Below are 20,043 nucleotides of genomic sequence, written 5' to 3'. Positions count from 1 at the left end.
GATTGTCACGGGGAGGGAAGGTAGTACTGTAAACGATTTCTGGTTAATAAAAGAGCTTCTCATCAGCCCGGCTAGCTCAGTCGGTAGAGCATGAGACTCTTAATCTCAGAGTCGTTGGTTCGAGCCCCACGTTGGGCGTTCCTGTTACTTTTCTCTCTCTCTCCCAGCAAACTTACATTAGTGTTCATGTAGCAGACTTTGAGACAAAGTTCCGCGTTTCTACCACTGTAGGTGACCTTTCACTAAGTCTCTGTGGCGCAATCGGTTAGCGCGTTCGGCTGTTAACTGAAAGGCTGGTGGTTCAAGCCCACCCAGGGACGAATTAGGCATTTTGCTGCCTTGCAACTGCTAACACGTGCACTGGACATAGATCCTGGGCCACATTCTGTCCAGCGTTACAAGATGAAATCAGGATTTAGCAGAATGTTGTCACGTTAGGGAAGGTATTACTGTTAACAGTGTCTAGTTCTTGTGGGGACTCCTTATCCGCCTGGCTAGCTCACTCGGTAGAGCATGAGACACTTAATGTCAGGGTCGTGGGTTCGAGCCCCACGTTGGGCGTTCCTGTTACTTTTCTCTCTCTCTCCCAGCAAACTTACATAAGCTTTTATGTAGCAGACTTTGAGACAAAGTTCCGCGTTTCTATCACTGTAGGTGACTTTTCACTAAGTCTGTGTGGCGCAATCGGTTAGCGCGTTCGGCTGTTAACTGAAAGGTTGGTGGTTCAAGCCCACCCAGGGACGAATTAGGCATTTTGCTGCCTTGCAACTGCTAACACGTGCACTGGACATAGATCCTGGGCCACATTCTGTCCAGCGTTACAAGATGAAATCAGGATTTAGCAGAATATTGTCACGTTAGGGAAGGTATTACTGTTAACAGTGTCTAGTTCTAGTGGGGACTCCTTATCCGCCTGGCTAGCTCAGTCGGTAGAGCATGAGACACTTAATGTCAGGGTCGTGGGTTCGAGCCCCACGTTGGGCGTTCCTGTTACTTTTCTCTCTCTCTCCCAGCAAACTGACATAAGCTTTAATGTAGCAGACTTTGAGACAAAGTTCCGCGTTTCTATCACTGTAGGTGACTTTTCACAAAGTCTCTGTGGCGCAATCGGTTAGTGCGTTCGGCTGTTAACTGAAAGGTTGGTGGTTCAAGCCCACCCAGGGACGAATTAGGCATTTTGCTGCCTTGCAACTGCTAACACGTGCACTGGACATAGATCCTGGGCCACATTCTGTCCAGCGTTACAAGATGAAATCAGGATTTAGCAGAAGATTGTCACGGGTAGGGAAGGTATTACTGTAAACGGTTTCTGGTTCCTAAAAGAGCTTCTAATCAGCCCGGCTAGCTCAGTCGGTAGAGCATGAGACTCTTAATCTCAGGGTCGTGGGTTCGAGCCCCACGTTGGGCGTTCCTGTTACTTTTCTCTCTCTCTCCCAGCAAACTTACATTATGGTTCACGTAGCAGACTTTGAGACAAAGTTACGCGTTTCTATCACTGTAGGTGACCTTTCACTAAGTCTCTGTGGCGCAATCGGTTAGCGCGTTCGGCTGTTAACTGAAAGGTTGGTGGTTCAAGCCCACCCAGGGACGAATTAGGCATTTTGCTGCCTTGCAACTGCTAACACGTGCACTGGACATAGATCCTGGGCCACATTCTGCCCAGCGTTACAAGATGAAATCAGGATTTAGCAGAATATTGTCACGTTAGGGAAGGTATTACTGTTAACAGTGTCTAGTTCTAGTGGGGACTCCTTATCCGCCTGGCTAGCTCGGTCGGTAGAGCATGAGACACGGTAGAGATGTCAGGGTCGTGGGTTTGAGCCCCACGTTGGGCGTTTCTGTTACTTTTCTCTCTCTCTCTCAGCAAACTTACATTAGGGTTCATATAGCAGACCTTTTGAGACAAAGTTCCGCGCTTCTACCACTGTAGGTGACCTTTCACTAAGTCTCAGTGGCGCAATCAGTTAGCGCGTTAGGCTGTTAACTGAAAGGTTGGTGGTTGAAGCCCACCCAGGGATGAATTAGGCATTTTGCTGCCTTGCAACTGCTAACATGTGCACTGGACATAGATCCTGGGCCACATTCTGTCCAGCGTTACAAGATGAAATCAGGATTTAGCAGAACATTGTCACGGGTAGGGAAGGTATTACTGTAAACGGTTTCTGGTTCCTAAAAGAGCTTCTCATCAGCCCGGCTAGCTCAGTCGGTAGAGCATGAGACTCTTAATCTCAGGGTCGTGGGTTCGAGCCCCACGTTGGGCGTTTCCGTTTCTTTTCTCTCTCTCTCCCAGCAAACTTACATAAGCTTTAATGTAGCAGACTTTGAGACAAAGTTCCGCGTTTCTATCACTGTAGGTGACTTTTCACTAAGTCTCTGTGGCGCAATCGGTTAGCGCGTTCGGCTGTTAACTGAAAGGCCACATTCTGTCCAGCGTTACAAGATAAAATCAGGATTTAGCAGAATATTGTCATGGGTAGGGAAGGTATCACAGTTAACAGTGTCTAGACAAAGTTCCGCGTTTCTACCACTGTAGGTGACCATTCCCTAAGTCTCTGTGGCAACATTATGAAGCTGCAGGCCCCTAAATTATTGCACTATGATTGAATATGTTATTATATAAAATATTAAACATACTAGATTATGATTTAATGCATTAAGTCTGTTGTATTTTAATTAACTGTATTTGTAAATAGATATTGTTCAGTTACTTAAATATTTTCAGTCATTTTTTGTTTTTGTTGTTGTTTTTTGTTTTTAGATCATTAAGGATTTATCAAACTCTTTAGTATTGAGTTGAGGGAATGAACATTATCTTAATATTCACAGAATAAATGATAGTACTCGGAGTAATTTTCTCACACCAAACTTTATTTTTTTATAAATTTTCATGAGGTCCTACAAGTCATCGAGCTGTAAAAAATGCAGAGAAAAATTGTGAAAAACAATACTTGGATTAATAATGTATTTATTACATATAAAATAAAATGCTTTAAATTCTTGTTGGGGAGATTTTTCATTTCTCGAGCAATTCTTCTGTTAAATTTCTCAACTTCACTAAAAAAAAATAAATGCTGTTGTCAGAAATTGTGTTTAACATAAAAACTTAACAGCTTTTGTACAATAAAAAATGTAAACATACCTTGCGTGATAAATGGGGCCCTGGAGGAAGACATCTTCAGCCTCCTGCCAAGACAAGCCTTGTAACTCGGAAATGCCATAAGTTATGGCCTGTACAAACATACAGATAAACCAATTAATAAAATAAAACACACACTGCAGAACATAAGCATGCTCATGTACATACATGTTTTGTGATTACCTCTGGGAGAAGACATCCACAAATGAACTCCACCTCATCATTGAAGGTCAGCTGTGTTTTGGTTTTATTAAGAATTCCTCTGATGTAGTCACAAATGATTGACTGGGACTGCTCATTCTCAATGTAGACAGGCACTTGAGAACGGGGTTTTAGTGGAAACCAATTTGACCTTTTCCCACCGAGTATATCCTTTGGGCCATAGAAGGAAATTATATTTCATATGTAAATGCACAAGTAATTAATTATATTTGGCAAATAATAGTTAAATTGTCCCTTGACTATATTTAAGTCAACCATACTCAGAGTCTAGAGGAGTAATTTAAAGTGGAACCATCTATACCACCAAATGCTGCTCTGCTGATTTTGATGTGATAATCAAGTCCACTAATCTTTTGTCATTCCTTTCCCGATCTTGAACTGCTTGGACATGTGCCGGAAGATTGGATGTGGTTTTTCTTTTCACCCTAAAAAGGAGCAGAATCTTTCCATCCAAGACACTTCTTGCCTCCTCAGTCCAGAAAGCAAACCTGTGCCCATAGCTTTTAATAACAAGACAAGACAAAATCCATAATTACTGTGTAACGAGGAGACTGACACGGAGGGATCCATTATGCAGTATTTATTAATCACAACTTCACTCAAACACACAATATGCACCGGAGTGCACACACACACCCACAGTAGTAGTATGGGTATCAAGACTGATGATGAACAGACACAGAGTGAGTTACCAGGCATGAGTGGAAGGGAGTGAGCGAGAACCAGGATCCGTTATGCAGGCTTGGCTCAAGGGCAGGCAGCAAGGATCAGAGTTCGTATAACAGGCGTGGTTCGTGGGCAGGCAGAGAGAGAGTCAGAGTCCGTATAACAAGCGTGGGTCGTGGGCAGGCAGAAGGCGAAGCAAAGTAAGAGACAGGCTGGAGTCGTGCACAGGAGATCAGGCTGGAGATAATGCTCAGAAATGCTGGCCGGGGCTAAACAAGACTTCGCCTTGAACGAGTGTTTGAGTGCGGCTTATAAGAGGTACGTGGGTCATTAGCCAGATTCCAATCAGGTGTATGCGCAATCGGTGTAGATGGATTACGTAATGCTAAAAGTCTGGAGATGGTGGCCTCTGCTGGCCAGCGAGGGGAGTTACTGGGACCGAGTCGGTGACATACTGGTCACCGGTAAAAGAGATTTTAAGTATGTTTTGTTATTCATGTTACAAGTTGTTGTATTGGCACAATATAAATTTTTAATTTTACAGATTTACAAGAAAAATAAATAAATACTGACATACCCATCAATTTGAAATTGTTCCATGAGTAGAAGGCACCACCACTGACGGATGATAGGTATATCCATCTGAAAGAAAGACTGTTTAGTCTGACAGTTAACCAACATGTTTTTGTTAATACATGATGTTGGGTGTGCTTGCAATAACCATGCCCCTTTTTTTAAAAGATATGTTGCTTAGAAGAAAGCAAGATAATATACACTAAAATAGTTACATTTTAGCTATGATTAAAAAAAGCACCAACAAAATAAAGTTACATAAATAATAAAATAATACCTCCTGGAGTTGAAACCCAATGCCACACACCATTGAGAGGGTGTACTGAAAAGAGAGAAGCCACAGTCATTTACAATGTTTACAAAATCTTTAAATCAATTAACTCAATTTATATCTTACCATGAGTACAAAAACACCACAATCATTCCCTCTTGTCTGACGTGGCAAAGCCTAAAATAGGCAAAGCAAATCAATTTTATTTTAGAATAATGTAGAAAAAAATTTATTGTTGTAAAAGCCAAATAATATTTTTTTTTAAGTTGATTCCTCACTGGAAAATCATATCCATTCTTTTCAGTCCATGTCCCATGATCCACTTGGTAAGCAATTTTCCTGTAAACAAAACATAGTAGTAATACTAACAATTACAACTCTAGAACACCATGCATAAAAAAGGCTAGATGAACATAGACAGAAGTTCAAGAAACGGCTACAGGAACGTAGCCAAAAGTGACAGAACTATAATACACGGTTAGGAAATAAATAGAAATGGCTATAGGAACGTAGCCATATATCACATAAAGGCTGAAACGTCTTAGTTTATTGATAGACCTAAAAATTGCCCTGTATTCCTCATCTCCAAATCCTGATTCATGCTCTGCGTACAGAGAGTCTAAAAACACCATCTCTCTTCGAAGCGGCATCATTATCTACAATGTTAAAGGTGTAAAAATATTTCATTTGAACATTATTGCTTCTTCCAAGATTTTTCAGTGTTTTATTTTAGAAACACACACATTGCAATACCAATTAATGTATGCACTAGACATTTCAATATTTTCTTACACAGACGACAAAGTGGTCTGGTCCATTGGCATTTGTCCATGCTGGAAAGGCTAACAGGTCTTTCAAGTCTGCATCTTCCTGAAATTGATCAGGACAGTTATGTTGTTTAATTTAGGTTGTACTTCTCACACAGTAAATACAGTACATACACGCACCGGTAATCCAGTAACAATGTTGTTAGGAGTTTCTTTCCACACAGGGACAACATAAAAGTCCTCAATGTATATGTCCTTGCCCTACATGAATAAAAAGAAACTGTTGACAATGACATGAACATTTTCACACAGTTTAGAAATTGTTTTTTTTTTTTGGATCAAGTTAAAACAATCTATATAAATATTATGTTTTATACATACAATTTGTCGAGCCATTTCACAAATAAGCTTCATGCAGGCGTTTCCAATCTGCAATAAATACTTTGATAAGTCAATGTTTTTAATAAAAAAAAAGTTATAATAAAAAAACAGACTGCTTACATGGGAGTCCATGTCCCTCAACAATCTAAGGCTCCAAAATTCTTCTCGAATAAGGCACACTTGCCCCTCCTTCACAATTATTTCACTGCCAGGGCGATTTCGGTCCAGCACATAATCAAGCTGTAATAATAATAACAATAAATATGTGTGTGTGTGTGTGTGTGTGTGTGTGCGTTTGTATGTAATGGTAATTGTTCACCAGTTTCTCTTGTAATGGATCCCAGTCCCTCTTCCAAGGCTTAGTAGGTTCCAAAAAATTCAGAAGAGTGGTAGGTTCACAAGCTGTTTTTTTCTGTAATTGGTACTGATGACAGAGGAGATGTGACTGATGTTATGCCTGGTGATGCAGCGGTCATTTGTAAAGTCACAATATTTTCTGGCAGTGCTGTCAGTGGTCCTTAGAGTACATTAAAGCATCAAAATTAGAAAATAACACATAATAATTAGAGAACAGAAACTTGACACTGAGCAACTGGAAAGAACAATCTAATTACCAAGTGACATGTCCATGCATTTCTCTGTGGAGGATGGATTTTCTATAAATGCAAATATACACATAAGTACAGTTATGGATATAGTGATGTATTTGTTACAAAGTAAGGGAAACATTACCTAACACAACCTGGCTGTGGTCATTCATGTGAATGTTTGTGTTGAATTCCTTTTTTATGTCATGAAGACGTTTCTCGTTTTTTCTGACAGTGTAATGGTGGATGATGTTTCGCATGAGGAAAACATGTGTGGATGGCAATGCCATGTTCATAAAGTAGTTATTTTTCTTTAGCTTTGAAAAAAGCTGTTCTGCAGCCTGACTGTTAACTTTGCCAGCTAGTTGAGGCACAAGACGAAGCTTCCTCAGTGAATCACGAGGATCTTTTGTGTTGTCTTCGTGAAATCGGTCATACAGAACATAGTGTTCTGCAGAACCAGTTATTGGATGACCATCCGCATCTGGACTTTGCTTTTTTGCAGTGAGCCATGGCAGAGTTACCTGTAATTTTCCTGATTTTGCTTTTGCAATATTTTCAGTGGTTGGTTCGAGTAACCTTCCCTCGAAAGGTGTGAAAGTTATGGGTTGCCTCAAGTTTGTGTGGGTGGACAGTCCACGGGCAAAGTCATAAATAACAACATTAGGCAGATGCTCCCAAAACAGAAGCATATCTGCAAAATCCCGTGGACTTTCTGCTCGCAGATTACATTTTATACTGTAAACTATGCCACAAGATAAGCAAATAGTTAAGAAAACATAATCAAATCCCATTAATGACATTGGGACTTAAATGACCATAGGTTATGATGGAGGGCAGTGGCATTAACCTTAACAAAGTATACTTTTAAAAAATTTAAAGATGCAGTGCCTCAGAGATGTAAATACACTCCCCCACACGGAAAGCAACAATAGGTGTCAGACGAGGCCACCTTAAACACCCCCCCAGAGCTGTACACCACCAGTCACTCCCCAATCAGTGCCAAGCAGAAAACAGGACCCATTATGTCTATGTGACTTTGTACATTTCTGATTTATTTGTAATATTTTAATGTGCAACATTGAGGTTTACCTGAAGCAGCCCAAATCTTTTCAAAAACCTTGTCATAGGCCTCCCTTGACCTCATCTCCTCCGAAAGTCGCAGGAGTAGATCTGTGCGAGAGCCTTTGGCATCTAAACCACACTCTTGACAGTCTTCTTATCACTCCCACCTATCACATAAAACACACATGTTAAATGAAATGCCAACACTGACAAATAATACATATAATTAGCATTAAATATTTTACTTTCTGTTTTGAAAGTTCGTCCTTTAAGCAATCTTCAGAGACAGTTATTTCTGTTCGTTCTGCAGTTTTGCTTTGTGCACTTTCTCCAATTCAGTGTTGAGAACAACATTCGCTATGCGAGTCTTATTCCCGATCCAGGGTGCCCAAAAGTTGTAACTAGGTGTAACACAAAATGGATTGTTTTTTTGACCTTTAGGACAAACAAACATGTTAGTACATCAGTGAATTTAGATTGTACTCCTGAAAACACTTATGAAATTAAATAATGATGACATGCCATTCCTGATATAATAAATTTCCTTACTTGAAAAAAATCCTCGAGCAATTCGTTCTTCTGTCAGTGCCTTCCAAAACATATCTAAATCCACCTCTCCATTAAAATATTGTGGAGGCTGTGAAAGATCACTCACTAAAGAAAATAAAAACATATTATAAACTTACTAATAGTTTTACTAATAAGACTTACCTCTCTGCAGTAAAAAGGAAAGATATTTATCAGAGAGATGAAAGGATGCCTTCTTGTGGAGGTCCATTATGACCACAGGTGGATGGTCGCCACAAGATACACATGAATACTCGTATTCATGGTCAGTTAGGGCCTCAAAATGCAGATAGCCGTGGAGAAGAGTAACTGCTGAGGGGAACTGTACACCTGTAGTTACCTCCAAGTACTCCACTACTCTGCTGACTGCTGTATGCACCTATGATAAAGAAATCACAGTTAATCAGTACTTATATAGGCAAGGCAAGGCAAGTTTATTTATATAGCACATTTCATACACAATGGTAATTCAAAGTGCTTTACATAAACAAGAATAAAAGAGACAAGTATAAGAAAATAAAAACAAAGAATAAAAATGATTTTAAAAACAGTTAAAAACAGAAAACATAATAGTCTTGATTTGAATGTACCTAATGTTGCCTAACATAAAATCAACACTATGAAGAAATCCTATTGTTGTAAAAAATAATATATTGTATAACATATAATATATGTATTGTATAACGATTACCTGCAACAGGTTTCTTATGGTGAGGCAGAGAGAGAGTTCAAGGAGGACATGGTCATTGAAGTTATGCAAACCATTAGCCCACTCTTGGTAACGGTACACCATTCCACAGAAAGGACAGAATTTGTAGTAGGTTGAAATATCTGCAGATACAGAATGCAAATTAAATGGTTTAGTATCTTTTTCATAATTAAAATAAAATAAAAAATGTTAGTAACAATTATCCACCTTGGACAATTCCTGTAGTTGTAAGAATTTTCGCTTTACGTGTAATGCCGACAGGATCACTGAGCAATGTGCGGTCTGAGCAGTGGTAGCACATTGTCTCATCAGGGATTAGGTGTTTTGGAAATTCCTTATAGTCTGAAGAAAGCCTCAAATGACTGGGAATAGTAGATGGTTGCTTTTTATTCATTAAGATGTATTCTACTATGCTCTTTACTTTAGCAATGTCCTTTGGAGGGTAATTCTCACTTTCATCACTTTCCTCCATCGCTGCTGCCTGAAATTCTTCAGCGCTTTCAGTGCTCGGAACTTTTCGGAAGAGTTCAGGGTGAATTTGAAAGAGGTGCCATTTTGCTATGTATTTATGGGTACATGATCTCTGGGTTTTTGCATAGGGACAGTGCCATGAATTCTTCTTGGTGTCATATGATACCATGACTCTGCCCAGTCTACTATAATATGATATATTAGGCTCGTAGACCGATATGAACCTTTTTGTTGGTGGGACTCCAATCTTGGATTCAACTGCCAGCCGTCGGTGGTTTGCCGTCTCAGGAATGTCAGGTGCTTGCAGCGGGAGGTTGTTTCGTTAGCGCTTCCGCTTTCGTTAGTGAAGTTCTTTTGCGGAACGTTTGTAGATCCCGTTGTGTTCTTCAAGCTATGTCGTTTGAGCACTGTGCTGATAGGCTGACGTAAGAAAACAGGACACAAAATATACAAGGCAAAAGTGCAAAGCACGGAGCTCTAGGCAAAGGCGGTCCGAACCGCAGCAAAGCAGGAGGTCGACATGTCCAAATAGACCAAATCAGAAACTAAGCAGAGAAAAACGGCATCTGTAGAGAAAGAAAACAGATGGAACAGGTGGTTTGCAAGCACAGGTACGTCTGCTGCAAGTACAGCGCCGTCAGGAGACAGGGGTTGCTGGCCCATTCCCCAAGCTCGGTGGCTGGACATCACCGTCCTGGAGTACGGCCGATAGAAATTGGCGGCTGACGGCTGAATTTTTGAAAAAGAACAAAAAATGAAATATTTTTAAAAAATAACAAAAAATCTAATTTTTTTTTAAAAATAAAAAAATCGAAATATTTTGAAAAATAACAAAAATAAAAAAATTTTGAAAAATCACCAAAAAATTAATTTTTTGAAAAATCACCAAAAATAAAAATTTTATGAAAAATCACCAAAAATGAAAAATTTTTGAAAAAATAACAAAAAATGAAATTTTTTTGAAAAATCACCAAAAATAAATTTTTTTTGAAAAATAACAAAAAAAATATTTTTTTCTAAAAATCACCAAAAATTATAATTTTTTGAAAAATAACAAAAATTTTTATTTTTTCTAAAAATCACCAAAAATGAAAAATTTTTGAAAAAAAAACAAAAAATGAATTTTTTTCTAAAAATCACAAAAAAATGAAAAACTTGTGAAAAAATAACAAAAAATAAAATTTTTTTGAAAAGTCACTAAAAATGAAAGTTTTTCGAAAAATAAAAAATGATAATTTTTTGAAAAATAACAAAAAATAAATTTTTTTCTAAAAATCACCAAAAATGAACAATTTTTGAAAAATAACAAAAAATTAAATTTTTGAAAAATCACAAAAAATGAAAATTTTTTGAAAAATCGCAAAAAATCACAAAAAATGAAATTTTTTCGAAAAATCAAAAAAAGAATATATTTTGAAAAATCTCAAAAAATCACAAAAAATAAACATTTTTTAAAAAATAACAAAAAAATGAAATTTTTTGAAAAATAACAAAAAATCACAAAAAATTAAAAATTTTTGAAAAATCGCAAAATATGATTTTTTTTGAAAAATCGAAAAAATATGAAATTTTTTTGAAAAATCACAAAAAATGAAAATTTTTTGAAAAATCACAAAAATTTAATTTTTTTGAAAAATCGCAAAAAATGAAAATTTTTTGAAAAATCGCAAAAATCACAAAAAATGAAATTTATTTGAAAAATCACAAAAAATCACCAAAAATGAAATTTTTTTTAATTATCGCAAAAAATGAAAATTTCTTGAAAAATCGCAAAAAATCACAAAAAATTAATTTTTTTTGAAAAATCGCAAAATATGAAAATTTTTTGAAAAATCACAAAAAATCACAAAAAATGAAAATTTTTTGAAAAATCACAAAAAATTAAATTTTTTTGAAAAATCGCAAAACATGATTTCTTTTTGAAAAATCGCAAAAAATCACAAAAAATGAAAATTTTTGAAAAATCGCAAAAAATGAACATTTTTTGAAAAATCACAAAAAATGAAATTTTTTTGAAAAATCACAAAAGATGAAAATTTTTTGAAAAATCGCATAAAATCACAAAAAATGAAATTTTTTTGAAAAATCTCAAAAAATCACAAAAATTGAAAATTTTTTGAAAAATCACAAAAATTGAAAATTTTTTTAAAAAATCACAAAAATGAAAATTTTTTTAAAAATCGCAGAAAATCACAAAAAATGAAATTTTTTTGAAAAATCGCAAAATATGAAATTTTTTTGAAAAATCACCAAAAATGAAACTTTTTTGAAAAATTGCAAAATATGAAAATTTTTTGAAAAATTGCAAAATATGAAAATTTTTTGAAAAATCGCAAAAAATCACAAAAAATGAAATTTTTTTGAAAAATCACAAAAAATGAAATTTTTTTGAAAAATCACCAAAAATGAAATTTTTTTGAAAAATCGCATATGATTTTTTTTTAAAAATCGCAAAAAATCACAAAAAATGAAAAAAATTTGAAAAATAACAAAAAATGAAAATTTTTAGAAAAATCACAAAAATGAACATTTTTTTAAAAATCGCAAAAAATGACAAAAAATGAAACATTTTTGAAAAATCACAAAAAATGCCATTTTTTTTGAAAATTCGCAAAAATCGATTTTCTGACAAATCACAAAAATGAACATTTTTTGAAAAATCGCAAAAGATGAACATTTTTTGAAGTCGCATAAAATCACAAAAAATGAACATTTTTTGAAAAATCGCAAAAAATCACAAAAATTAAAATTTTTTTGAAAAATCACAAAAAATAAAAAAAAAATTAAAAATCGCAGAAAATCACAAAAAATGAATTTTTTTTGAAAAATCACAAAAAATGAAAATTTTTTGAAAAATCGCAAAATATGAAAATTTTTTGAAAAATCGCAAAAAATGAGCATTTTTTGAAAAATCACAAAAAATGAAATTTTTACGAAAAATAAAAAAAATTAATATTTTTTGAAAAATCGCAAAAAATCACAAAAAAATTAACATTTTTTAAAAAATAACAAAAAATGAAAAATTTTTGAAAAATAACAAAAAATCACAAAAAATGAAAAATTTTTGAAAAATCGCAAAATATTTAATTTTTTTGAAAAATCGCAAAATATGAAAAATTTTTGAAAAATCACAAAAAATGAAAATCTTTTTGAAAAATCGCAAAATATGAAATTTTTTTGAAAAATCGCAAAAAAATCACAAAAAATGAACATTTTTTGAAAAATCACAAAAATCACAAAAAATGAAATTTATTTGAAAAATCACAAAAAAAAAAAAAATTCTTGAAAAATCGCAAAAAATCACAAAGAATGAAATTTTTTTGAAAAATCGCAAAATATGAAACATTTTTGAAAAATCGCAAAAAATCACAAAAAATGAAAAATTTTTGAAAAATCACAAAAAATGAAAATTTTTTGAAAAATCACAAAAAATGAAAATTTTTTGAAAAATCACAAAAAATTAAATTATTTTGAAAAATCGCAAAATATGATTTCTTTTTGAAAAATCGAAAAAAGTCACAAAAAATAAAAATTTTTGAAAAATCGAAAAAATGAACATTTTTTGAAAAATCGCAAAAAATGAAAAATTTGTGAAAATTCACAAAAAATGAAATTTTTTTGAAAAATCACAAAAGATGAAAATTTTTTGAAAAATCGCATAAAATCACAAAAAATGAAAATTTTTGGAAAAATCTCAAAAAATCACAAAAATTGAAAATTTTTTGAAAAATCACAAAAAATCACAAAAATTGAAAATTTTTCGAAAAATCACAAAAAATGAACATTTTTTGAAGTCGCATAAAATCACAAAAAATGAACATTTTTTGAAAAATCGCAAAAAAATGAAAAATTTTTGAAAAATCACAAAAAATCACAAAAATAAAATTTTTTTTGAAAAATCACAAAAAATTTAAAAAAATTTAAAAATCGCAGAAAATCACAAAAAATGAATTTTTTTTGAAAAATCACAAAAAATGAAAATTTTTTGAAAAATCGCAAAATATGAAAATTTTTTGAAAAATCGCAAAAAATGAGCATTTTTTGAAAAATCACAAAAAATGAAATTTTTACGAAAAATAAAAAAAATTAATATTTTTTGAAAAATCGCAAAAAATCACAAAAAATTAACATTGCTGGTAGGAGGGGAAAAACAACAGTGTTCTCACTGAAGAGAAAGGGGCTTATCACAGGGAGGAACATACCACACATAGGTCACAACGGCTGTTTCATGGCTCGCCGTGATCGTATAGTGGTTAGAACTCTGCGTTGTGGCCGCAGCAACCCTGGTTCGAATCCAGGTCACGGCAGGTTTTTCAAGGTGACATTGGTGTCGCACTCTGTGTTGCCATCCGTTATCTCCAGCCTTCTTTTAGTGCAGGCTGTGCTAACGGCACGTCCTGAATGTTTACGTTTCCTAAAGTGTGGAAGACTAGGGATATGATATAAGAGAAATAGGATCTTTGATGCCAGCATGCTGTGTAGATAAGTACTGATCAATTCACGCTTCTAAGGCATGGAAGGAATCTTTTCAATTGTTGAGTGTCCATTCATTGCCACAACAGCAGAAAGACATTCTGCAGTTATCATTGATCTATTTAATGTCTCCTACATGACATGAAGTCCAAACTATTGTGTTGTACTGATGTCTACACCTACAAAAACCATAAACCCAACCTCAAAGTAACCTGTCGTGTTTTAGCAACATCCACACAAACCATAAGCTTAAAACCCCATCTCACGGTAAACTTTAGTGTACTGTAAAGGTCTGCGCCGACCACAACCCAAACCTTGCCTACTTGTAAATTACTGTTGTGGAGCCCGGATAGCTCAGTCGGTAGAGAATCAGACTTTTAATCTGAGGGTCCAGGGTTCAAGTCCCTGTTCGGGCGTGTGACGCTCATTTTGTGGAGCCACAGCTTTTGCCGTTGAGCTATCGCTTGATGAAATTTTCATCTGGATGCACAATATGTGTACTAGGCATAAAGAAATGGCAGTACAGGCAGTCTTGTAGTCGTGGCCGAGTGGTTAAGGCGATGGACTAGAAATCCTTTGGGGTCTCCCCGCGCAGGTTCGAATCCTGCCGACTACGTCCTCCCCCTTTTTAAAATTGCAGCAGTCGTCAATTGTTTGCATTTCCATTGTTTCTTGGGAAAAGCGTTGTGCTGGTAGGAGGAGAAAAACAACAGAGTGTTCTCACTGAAGAGAAAGGGGCTTATCACAGGGAGGAACATACCACACACAGGTCACAACGGCTGTTTCATATCTCGCCGTGATCGTATAGTGGTTAGTACTCTGCGTTGTGGCCGCAGCAACCCCGGTTCGAATCCGGGTCACGGCAGGTTTTTCAAGGTGACATTGGTGTCGCACTCTGTGTTGCCATCCGTTATCTCCAGCCTTCTTTTAGTGCAAGCTGTGCTAATGGCACATCCTGAATGTTTACGTTTCCTAAAGTGTGGAAGACTAGGGATATGATATAAGAGAAATAGGATCTTTGATGCCAGCATGCTGTGTAGATAAGTACTGATCAAGTTACGCTTCTAAGGCATGGAAGGAATCTTTTCAATTGTTGAGTGTCCATTCATTGCCACAACAGCAGAAAGACATTCTGCAGTTATCATTGATCTATTTAATGTCTCCTACATGACATGAAGTCCAAACTATTGTGTTGTACTGATGTCTACACCTACAAAAACCATAAACCCAACCTCAAAGTAACCTGTCGTGTTTTAGCAACCTCCACACCAACCATAAGCTTAAAACCCCATCTCACGGTAAACTTTAGTGTACTGTAAAGGTCTGCGCCGACCACAACCCAAAGCTTGCCTACTTGTAAATTACTGTTGTGGAGCCTGGATAGCTCAGTCGGTAGAGCATTACAGTACAGTACAGGCAGTCTTGTAGTCTTGTAGCCAACGCTTGACAGCCTCTTTCGCTTACGGCCACACGCTTTATTAAAGCAAGGTTTCCAAAGGAAGTTATCTCTCTCCCATACAGTACGAAGCTGGAAACAGCAGAAGGGATGCAGTATTTTAGGGTATTGCACAGCAACCAGGTGAAGACCTGTAGGCTGTGCATGAGCCCAGACCATATGGTCAAAGACTGCCCCGATTTTAAATGTTACAAGTGTGAGGAGAGAGGACATTTTGCCAAGAACTGCGACACCGTAAAGTGCCCGGATTGCCTAAAATATATTAATAAGTGTGAATGCTGGATGGAGGAAGAGGAGGAGGAGGAGGTTGAGAACCAGGTGAGCGGGCAAATGCATGAAGGGAACAGGGAAAATGAAAGTAATGAAGGAGAAAAAACAACAGCTCAAGTACAACAAACTACAACAGACGAAATAACAGATGAGGAAGTAACAAAAGGGAAAAAGAGAAAAGAAACGGACATTCAACAAACAGAGCAGGAAGAGGACTTAGTATGGACACCCATGGACATCACACCCAGTTTTAAAAGCATTTTGGATGCAACAGAAAATGAGGTTTTAAAAGAACAAACTAAAGAAACAGAAAGAGAAACTGAGAAACATGAAGTGGAAACTGAGAAAGACAATTTTGTAAAAAGGCAAACGAGACGATCAGCAAAAGCGTTTTCAAAAATGGAAACTACCAGGAAAAAAGTTTTTAAAAAAGGACAATTGAAAAGCCACAATCGTTATGAGTTTTTGAGGAGCCTAGGAGAAGAAGAGGACTAAGATGCTGAGGTTTATTTCCTTTTTCTTTCTTTTAATGGTTTTAAATTGCGTGTCTTTTAATGCTAGAGGTTTAATGGATTTAAGAAAATTCCAAAATGTAAAAGAAAAATGTAAAAGAGAAGAAATAATTATTTTACAAGAAACAAATTGGAAAAATGAGTTGATGGACAAATATAAAAAAGAATGGGATGGGGACTTTTATTATAGTAATGGAGATACGAAAGCTGGGAGAGGGGTAGCAATTTTAATAAAGAAGAATGCACTGCAAATGAGTAAAGTAATATATAAAGACAAACAAGGGAAATGTATGATCTTAGAAATAAAATATGAAGGAAAAGATATTATTTTAGTAAACGTGCATGCACCCAATGAAGAGAGTGAAAAGAAAAGTTTTTTTAACATATTAAGAAGGTTTTTAAAAAACTATAAACAAATAATAGTATGCGGGGATTTTAACACTGTTTTTAGCAGACAGGACATAACAGAAGGTATGGTTTTTAAATCAGACACGGGAAGAAAAGAACTAAAATCACTAATAGAGGAAAAAGGAATGATAGACATTTGGAGAGAAAGAAATGGGAAGAAAAAGGAGTTTTCTAGAAGACAAATAGTAGGGAATTTTGTAAACCAATCAAGAATAGACTATGTGTTATGCACAAGAAATATAGAATTTTATATAGAAAAAATAAGGTACGATGAAACTGTTTTAAGTGACCATAAATTTGTATTTTTTAATTTTAATACAGATGAAATACAAAGAGGCCCAGGGGTATGGACATTAAATAGTGATATTTTAAAAAACGAAGACTATGTTAAAAAAATAACAGAAATAATAGAAAAGGAAAAAGGAAATCAGATTTATAATGAAGACAAAAGACTATGGTGGGAAAATGTAAAATTTCTGATTAAAAAATCAACAATAACATTCGGTAGAATAATACAAAAGAATAAAAGACACAAAGAAAAAACAATCAAAGAAAACTTAGAAAAAGAATTAGAAAAAAATGAAAAAGACATTCAAAAAATAAAAGAAATGGAGGGAAAACTGAAAGAAATAGAAGAAAAGAAATATGAAGGAGCTAGACTAAGAAGCAAAGCAAAATATGTAGTAGAAGGAGAAAAATGCACAAAGTTCTTCTTTGATTTAGAAAGACAAAAAGGAAAAGCAGAAACAATAAAGATAATACAAGGAGCAAAAGGAGAAAGCATAGAAGGAAATGAAGAAATTTTAAAAGAAATCAAAAAATACTATGAGGAGTTATTTAAAACACAGGGAGTTGATGAAGTACAAATGGCAAAATTATTAAAACAGATAAAAACAAAAATAGATGAAGAGGATAAAAAAGAATGCGACCAAGAAATAGGGGAAGAAGAAATAAGAAAAGCAATAGAAAGCTTGAACAAAAAGAAAAGTCCAGGAATAGATGGTTTAAATAGTGAATTTTATGTATGTTTTAAAGAAATTTTAATTCCAATTTTAATTGACGTTTTTAAGGAAATACTGCAAAAAGAAGAACTAAATGAAAGAATGGGAATGGGATTAATGAAATTAATACACAAAAAAGGAGAAAAGACATTGTTAAAAAATTACAGACCAATCACAATGTTAAACACAGATTTGAAGATTTTAACAAAAATTTTAGCAAATAGATTAAAAGAAGTGATGCCAAAAATAATTAAAACAACACAGGCCTATGCGATAAAAGGAAGAGATATAGCAGACATAACAATGAGCATAAAAGACATCATAGAATATATGAAGGAGAAAAAAGAGGAAGGATATATAATAAGTCTGGATTTTGAAAAAGCTTTTGATAGAGTTGAACACCAGTTTTTATTCAAAGTACTCAAAAAGTTTGGTTTTGGAGAAGTTTTTAGAAAATGGATAAAGGGTATTTGTATAAGGGTATTTTAACAAAAATAAAATGTAATGGCTTTTTAACAGAATGTTTTAAAATAACAAGATCGATAAGGCAAGGATGTCCTCTGTCAGCACTTTTATATTCACTTGTGGCAGAACCCCTGGGCTTAGCTATCAACGAAGAAGAAAAAATAAAAGGAATTGAGATTGAAGAAAATAAAGTAAATAAAAAAATGTTTCAATATGCAGATGACACTACATTAATAGTAAAAGGAAAAGAAAGTGTGAAAGAAGCCATGAAAATAGTACAACAATTTTGTAAAGGATCGGGGAGTAAAGTAAATGAAGACAAAACGGTTTATATGAAATTTGGAAAGGAAACAGATTTAGCAGAATGCACCAATTTTAAAGAAGTAGAAGAAATCAAGATTTTAGGGGTTTTAATTGGGAAAGATGCCAGAAAAGCGAGAGATAAGATGTGGGAAGGTTTTTTAACAGATATAGAAAGGAGGTTAAATTACTGGAAACTAAGAACACTAACATTAAAAGGAAAAGTTTTGATTTTAAATGTTTTAATGGAGTCTAAATTGTGGCATGTTTTATATGTTTTAGAAATGCCAATGTGGATAGAAAAGAGGTTGAAAAAATGTTTTACAGATTTTTTATGGGGAGGTAAGCCACCAAGGATTGCTTTTAATACAGTCGTAGGGCAAATAGACAAAGGTGGTCTGGGTTTAATAGATGTAGAACAATATAAAAATAGTTTAAGAGTGAAAAGAATAAAGAAGTATCTAGAAAAAGAAAACAAAGCAGAGTGGAAAAAAACAATGAAATATTTTTTAAACAAATGTGGTCATTTTAACATGGGAGATGGGATTTTATGGATGAAAACAAAAGCTTGGATGACAGAAAACTTACCTGAATTTTATAGAGAAATTTTAAGTGCGTGGGGGAATTTTTTAAAACAAGTGGAATATAGTCCACATGGAAGGGAAAACATTTTAAACCAACCTCTTTTCTTGAACAAAAACATTTTAAGTCAAGGGAAGGTTTTATACTATAAGAAATGGATAGAAGTTGGGATTTTAAAAGTGCGGGACATTTTATATGAATTTAAAGAAGGTTTTTTAACTGAACAATATGTTATAGACACGATGGAGGAGGCGAAAGAGGAATACAACAGAAAGGAAATTGAGAAAAATCTTGACATAATTAAACAGGCGATTCCAAAAGAATGGATAAAAAGCATAGACAATTTTGAAAAAGAAAAAGAAACAAAAGAAGTGTATGTGAAAACAGGTGAAAAAATATGCAATTTTAATGAATGTACTGTGAAAAATATTTATTGTTTTTTTAGAGAGAATGTTTTTAAAGAACCAACAGCAAACAAATACTGGATAGAGAAATACAAAAATGTAAAAGCAAATGAAATATGGGGAAACATGAAAGGAAGGCATGTGGAAATAAAAGTCGAATGTCTAGAATTTTTAATAAGGCACAAAGCAATCTTTTCTGATGTCATTTTAAACAAGATAGGAATGGAACAAAGTGGAATGTGTAAAGTGTGTCAAAAAGAAGAAGAGGGTTTTTTACACATGTTTTTATATTGTCAAGAATTGGAAGGTTTTTTAAAAGATTGTAAAGATTTAATTAAAGGACTACTTGGAGACTGGGATGAAAATGAAACAGAATGGAACAGAGTAGTTATGTTGGGATGGAATAAGAACAATGAAAATAAGAAAATAGTAAACCTATGTATAATGCTGATGAAAAATGCAATGTGGAAAAGGAGAATTGTGGCAAAAAAAGAGAAGATGGTGATGGATGTATGGGGAATTTTTAAGAGGAAAATGGAGAGATATGTGGAAAAACTGTATGTATATCATAAAAATGAGAACATTTTGAGTGAGCTGCACAAAATACTGACGGACAAAGCAAGTCAAGTTTTTAAAGAAATGAACTGGAAACTACCACGTTTTTAATGTTTTTGAATATGAAATGATCTTTTAATGTCTGTTTTATTATGATTTACTGTAAAAGATTGTAATTGAAATTGGTTCAATAAAAAAAAAA

The 20,043-nt window shown here is 34.4% G+C and overlaps 9 non-coding genes and 1 pseudogene across 9 annotated transcripts; 9 read left to right on the top strand and 1 right to left on the bottom strand.

Moving 5' to 3' along the window:
- The first annotated feature begins 246 nt into the window (after window positions 1-246).
- Window positions 247-320, top strand: trnan-guu (transfer RNA asparagine (anticodon GUU)). The gene has a single exon. It is a non-coding gene; the product is annotated as a tRNA-Asn (tRNA).
- Window positions 321-1,092: 772 nt separating this feature from the next.
- trnan-guu (transfer RNA asparagine (anticodon GUU)) lies at window positions 1,093-1,166 on the top strand. The gene has a single exon. It is a non-coding gene; the product is annotated as a tRNA-Asn (tRNA).
- A 169-nt stretch (window positions 1,167-1,335) lies between these two features.
- Window positions 1,336-1,408, top strand: trnak-cuu (transfer RNA lysine (anticodon CUU)). Its single transcript has one exon. It is a non-coding gene; the product is annotated as a tRNA-Lys (tRNA).
- Window positions 1,409-1,516: 108 nt separating this feature from the next.
- trnan-guu (transfer RNA asparagine (anticodon GUU)) lies at window positions 1,517-1,590 on the top strand. The gene has a single exon. It is a non-coding gene; the product is annotated as a tRNA-Asn (tRNA).
- A 598-nt stretch (window positions 1,591-2,188) lies between these two features.
- trnak-cuu (transfer RNA lysine (anticodon CUU)) lies at window positions 2,189-2,261 on the top strand. Its single transcript has one exon. It is a non-coding gene; the product is annotated as a tRNA-Lys (tRNA).
- A 1,664-nt stretch (window positions 2,262-3,925) lies between these two features.
- Window positions 3,926-8,315, bottom strand: LOC101884967 (uncharacterized; annotated as a pseudogene).
- Window positions 8,316-13,650: 5,335 nt separating this feature from the next.
- On the top strand, window positions 13,651-13,722 carry trnah-gug (transfer RNA histidin (anticodon GUG)). Its single transcript has one exon. It is a non-coding gene; the product is annotated as a tRNA-His (tRNA).
- Window positions 13,723-14,231: 509 nt separating this feature from the next.
- trnak-uuu (transfer RNA lysine (anticodon UUU)) lies at window positions 14,232-14,304 on the top strand. Its single transcript has one exon. It is a non-coding gene; the product is annotated as a tRNA-Lys (tRNA).
- A 118-nt stretch (window positions 14,305-14,422) lies between these two features.
- On the top strand, window positions 14,423-14,504 carry trnas-aga (transfer RNA serine (anticodon AGA)). The gene has a single exon. It is a non-coding gene; the product is annotated as a tRNA-Ser (tRNA).
- A 177-nt stretch (window positions 14,505-14,681) lies between these two features.
- On the top strand, window positions 14,682-14,753 carry trnah-gug (transfer RNA histidin (anticodon GUG)). Its single transcript has one exon. It is a non-coding gene; the product is annotated as a tRNA-His (tRNA).
- Window positions 14,754-20,043: the final 5,290 nt, after the last annotated feature.

This window comes from Danio rerio, chromosome 4 (assembly GCF_049306965.1).
Source record: "Danio rerio strain Tuebingen ecotype United States chromosome 4, GRCz12tu, whole genome shotgun sequence".
Lineage (NCBI taxonomy): Eukaryota > Metazoa > Chordata > Actinopteri > Cypriniformes > Danionidae > Danio > Danio rerio.
This window is presented reverse-complemented; position numbering and strand designations above follow the sequence as displayed.